The following is a 5596-nucleotide window of genomic DNA, read 5'->3' on the forward strand; positions in this document are numbered from 1 at the left end:
TTCCTCATCTCCACATCGTTCACCTGAGGAAGGAGGTAGCCTCCGAAAGCTTGTGAATTTAAAATAAAATTGCTGGACTATAACTTGGTGTTGTAAAATTGTTCACAACTTTACATTCAGTTGCAATTTTAGAAGGGCCTATACCGAGGGCAGCTTCCCCTTTCCTCCCTCCAGTAAAGTTCTGATTTTAACACTTGCCTTTCCCAGGGTTTTTTAAAGGCGTCTTTTTCTTAGATGAATATTTCGGGGCACAACTTGCAGCTTTGGCAAGGGAGGGGGGAGGGGTGGGGGCGTAGGATGGCGCCCGCTTAACGCCCCTTGCCCTTTATTTTTTAAATACTTTATGGTGTGTTTACAACAACAACTTGCATTTATATAGCGCCTTTAACACAGTGAAACGTCCCAAGGCGCTTCACAGGATGGAATCAGATGAAAATTGACATGGAGCCATTAGGACAGGTGACCAAACTCTTGGTCAAAGAGGTAGGTTTTAAGGATCGTCTTTAAGGAGGAGAGACATTATATATGTTATATCAACGTTCTAACGTAGTAAACCCTCCAAGGCCTCACCCCTCCCTATCTCTGCAACCTCCCCCCCTCGCCCTACAACCCTCCGAGATCTCTGCGCTCCTCCAATTCTGGCCCTCTTGCACATCCCTTGTCGCTGGACAACCGTCAGGAGCGGGAGCAAAGTCTGACGAAAGGTCATCGACCTGAAAGGTTAACGCCGTTTCTCTCTCCACCGATGCTGCCTGACCTGGAGTGTTTCCAGCGATTTCTGTTTTTACATCCAGGAGCAGCAACCCTGACTCATATTTACTCTCAATGGCCTAAGACCACTGAGGTGAACACGGGTGATCCTTACTGCACCAATGGATGTTATCTAATGGACTATTCGTCACAATAAGAATGTTAGCATGAAATTATAATATTACTCGTGCAAGCAACAAAAATGATTTCAGGTCGTGGGAATCTAAATTAGGAGGTAAGGTTAGGGAAAGTTTTTTTTTCCTTTGGGAAAGTAGAGACGTTGAGGGGACTTAATTGAAGTTTTCAAGATCATAAAAGGTGGTTGATCCGGGAAAAATGTGGGGAAGGTTTCAAGAACCAGGGGATACAAGTGAAAAATGAGGTAACTTGGGAGGGAGGAAGCAACATCGACCTTCCCTCATAATTTATTCCACAACCTTATCCTCCCAGTGTTGTGGAATAAATTATGAGGGAAGGTCGTTGATGCAGACAACATAAGTGGGTTTGATAGATGCGTTTACAGAGAGAAAAGGGGTTGAGGGATATATAGCGAGAGGGTGGGATTCATAAAGGAACAGGCTTGTTGGGCCAAATGCCTTTTCCGGTTTCTAAAAATCCTTTACGACTTAGTGACTCGAAGCAAGATCCGTATATCTTAATTCAAAAGAAGTAAAGGCCACGATGCACTTAAGTCCCACCCTGAGGACTGGGGTTGCCAACTCTGGTTGGAAGGATTCCTGGAGGCTTCATCACATGACGTCCCGCCCCCACGGTCCCGTTATTGGTCGGCCAACACGTCCATCCTCAGGGCGTCCCCGTCTCCCCACGGCCAATTGGAAAGTGAACAGACTCTTCATGGCTCAACTGGATGATTCTTGACTGTCAAATAGCCTTTCATCCCCCAACTCCGACATTTTTATAACTGATAAATAAAACGTTTAAAGAAAATGACAAAAATCCCACAATTTTTTTAATGCTCCTATGATTTTTTTTCTCCCGGGCTGCTCACTGCAGTGTCTTGGAGATTAATCTTCAATTCCTGGAGACTCCAGGACAATCTTGGGGGGTTGGCAACCCTACTGAGGACATAGCCGCATCAGCAGCTCAAGGACCAACTACAGTAAAGGCTCTGGGTCTTGACAATATCCCAGCTGTAGTGCCGAAGACCAGAGCTCCCCGAGCCAAGCTATTCCAGTACAGCAGTGACAATGGCATCTACCCAACAGTGGGGAAGATTGTCCGGGGATGTCCCACCCACAAATAACAGGTTAAATCTAACCCGGCCGATTACCGCCCGATCGGCCTCCTCCCAATCATCAGTAACGTGGAAGAAGGAGCCATTCAGTGAGACGTGCCGACCAACAACCCGCTAACTGGCACTCAGATTGGGGTCGTGCACTCATCACAGCCTTGATCCAGAAATGCGCCCAAGAGCTGAATCCTAAGGAGAGGAGAGGTGAGAGGAGCTGTCCTCGGCTTCAAGGCAGCATTCGATCGAGAGTGGAACCAAGGGAAACTGAGGTTAATGGGAAAACCATCAGTGATTGGAGTCGTACCTGCTACAAAGGAAGGTGGTTTTGTGGTTTGTCAGGGGTCAATCATTGCAGTTCCAAGACATCGCTGCAGGAGCTACTCAAGGAAGTGCCTTTGGCCCCCTCACCTTCCAGTGCTCGCTGACCTACATCAGCTCCCGGTCTGGCAACACCTCGGTTTTAAAATTCTCATCCTTGTTTTCTAGTTTTGAAGTGCAGTCACTGTCGTAATAGGAAATCTATGAATAAAGAAAAAAAAAGACTTGCATTTATATAGCGCCTTTCACGACCTCAGGACGTCCCAAAGCACTTTACAGCCAATGCAGTACTTTCGAAGTGTAGTCACTGTCGTAATGTAGGAAACGCGGCAGCCAATTTACGCACAGCAAGATCCCACAAACAGCAATGAGATAATGACTAGATAATCTGTTCTTAGTGATATTGGTTGAGGGATAAATATCGGCCAGGACACCGGGGAGAACTCCCCTGCTCTTCATCAAAATAGTGTCATGGGACCTGTGAGGGCAGACGGGGCCTCAGATTAACTGATACAATTAGCCAAGATTCCTGCTCCCAGTAACTATCCCGACCCTTGTTGGAAAAGGGCACATGTGAACATGGAGTGAGGGCTTATCTTCAACCCTTATATATATATGATGTGGAGATGCCGGTGATGGACTGGGGTTGACAATTGTAAACAATTTTACAACACCAAGTTATAGTCCAGCAATTTTATTTTAAATTCACAAGCTTTCGGAGGCTTCCTCCTTCCTCATGTGAACGATGTGGAAATGTATATATATATATATATATATATATGAAATCATGTTAAATTTGTGATAAAAATTAAACGTACATTAGAAGTTAATTTTTTTGTGGAGGGACAGGCCCAGTTTAGATAGTGGGTAAGAACTGTGTAAAGTGGATGTGGTGGGACTGTATCTTCGGCTGGGTGTTACTCTTTGATGATGAGAGTGAGAGAATAGCTGCTTTCAACTGAATGTGTGTGTGAATTACTGTCATCTCATCATCTCACTCCATTCATCGGGTTAACCACAGACCAATCTTATCTCTGTCTCACTACAGGATGCACTGCAGCGACTCGCCAAGGCTTCTTCGACAGCACCTCCCAAACCCGTGACCTCCGCCACCTAGAAGGACAAGGGCAGCAGGCACATGGGAACAACACCACCTGCACGTTCCCCTCCAAGTCACACACCATCCCGACTTGGAAATATATTGGCCGTTCCTTCATCGTCCCTGGGTCAAAATCCTGGAACTCCCTACCTAACAGCACTGTGGGAGAACCTTCACCACACGGACTGCAGCAGTTCAAGAAGGCGGCTCACCACCACCTTCTCAAGGGCAATTAGGGATGGGCAATAAATGCTGGCCTTGCCAGCGACGCCCACATCCCACGAATGAATAAATTTTTAAAAACTCTCATGCCTTTGGTTCTTGGTCCCATTTGAGAACGATTCATTCTTAGTAAGAAGATATCTAGCTTGTGTAAAACCTGACAGGTTACTGTAGTGTTTCTCCCATAATTTTCTTCCCGTCGTCCCCACCCGCCTCCTCCCAGGTGCTGACTCAGGCTGATATGGTTCCGCAGGCTCAGACCTCCGCATTATAAGACACGGAGGTAGTTGGAAAAAAAAGCTTCTGTTTTCAAAACCCAGACTCTTTGATGTCAGGTTTACATTGTAGAAACGTCTAGACATCTTGGTGCATGCAACTGTGCAACTATTCTGCCAAAAGAATTGCATCATCCCATCAGAATATTTTTTTATAATCAGGCATTTTTAAGGCCCATGGGTGTCAGCGGCCTTCATAATCCCATTCAACCAGCCATTCTTAACGAGTGATCCCAAACAGTCAGTAGGCTATTGAACCGTGGGGGTGGGGGGGGGCAATATGGCGGAGCCTGATCTAGTTGTTGGCCAATGTCCACACTTCCAACAAGCACCAATGAATAGGAATCAGGAGCGTTGAGTTCAATTGTATCCCAACTGCCACTCTAACAGAGGTCGGCTAACTCATCACAGACTGGCATCTGTATCACATGTTCCAACAGCACTTCTCAAACCCATGCCCTCCACTTCCTACAAAGACAAGGGCAGCAGGTGCATGGGAACAACATCACCTCCAAGTTCCCCTTCAAGTCACTCACCACCCCGACTTGGACATTCATCGTCGCTGGGTCGAAATCCTGGAACTCCCGACCTAACAGCACTGCGGGAGAACCTTCACCACACGGACCGCAGCGGTTCAAGAAGGCGGCTCACCACCACCACCACAAGGGGCAACTCGGGATGGGCAATAAATGCCAGCGAATCAAAAAAAAATATTAGCAAAGAGCTTTGCTTTGCTAAGATCACGGGAGGTTAAAAGAAAATTGCAAATGCTGGAAATCTGAAACACAAAAATAAAATGATGTGGAGATGCCGGTGATGGACTGGGGTTGACAAATGTAAGGAATCTTACAACACCAGGTTATAGTCCAACTGTTTTATTTGAAAATCACAAGCTTTCGGAGGTTTTCTCCTTCGTCAGGTGAGCGAGTGTGGGATTCCATGGAAGGTTACCGCATTTATAGTCAGAGAACAATACCTGGTGATTACTGATAATCTTTCCAACTGCCCGTTGTCAAGGCAATCAAAGTGTCCAGACAGAGAGATGTTACATACAGGACCACCGAATATACAAACGGCCAGAACAAAAGACAGAGAGAGAGAAACATCCGAAAGGAAGAAAAAGACAGAGAATGACCCGTTGTATTAAAAACAGATAACTTTTGTTCGCTGGTGGGGTTACGTGTAGCGTGACATGAACCCAAGATCCCGGTTGAGGCCGTCCTCATGGGTGCGGAACTTGGCTATCAATTTCTGCTCGACGATTTTGCGTTGACCTGTGTCTAATAAAAGGACAGGTTAAAAAAAAACTGTGTGAAAGCATGCAAAAGAGTAATACTTTTGCATTATGCGCAGGTGCTGAGGAATCCCAGTGTGAATGTCCAGATTTTTAAATAATAATTAGGAAGAAGGCTGGTCAGAATACAATCAGGTGGGTGTGAGTGGAGCTGAGGAGCAGGTGGTCCTCCCGAACAGCAGGGGGCGCACCAGCTCACAGTGGCCCACTCCGGATTACTGGCCCTCGGAGGAAGGCGTTCCTAACTGGGTTCATGTTACTAACATGAACCGGTCGCCGGGGGGGAATTAAATGTTATTTATTTATAGCCCGTGGGTGGGGGGGGCAGTGACACCGATGTGCGCATGCTCCGCGGCCGCTTCCCGCCACCTTTCCCCGCCGGCCGC

Source organism: Heptranchias perlo, chromosome 40 (assembly GCF_035084215.1).
Source record: "Heptranchias perlo isolate sHepPer1 chromosome 40, sHepPer1.hap1, whole genome shotgun sequence".
NCBI classification, from domain to species: domain Eukaryota; kingdom Metazoa; phylum Chordata; class Chondrichthyes; order Hexanchiformes; family Hexanchidae; genus Heptranchias; species Heptranchias perlo.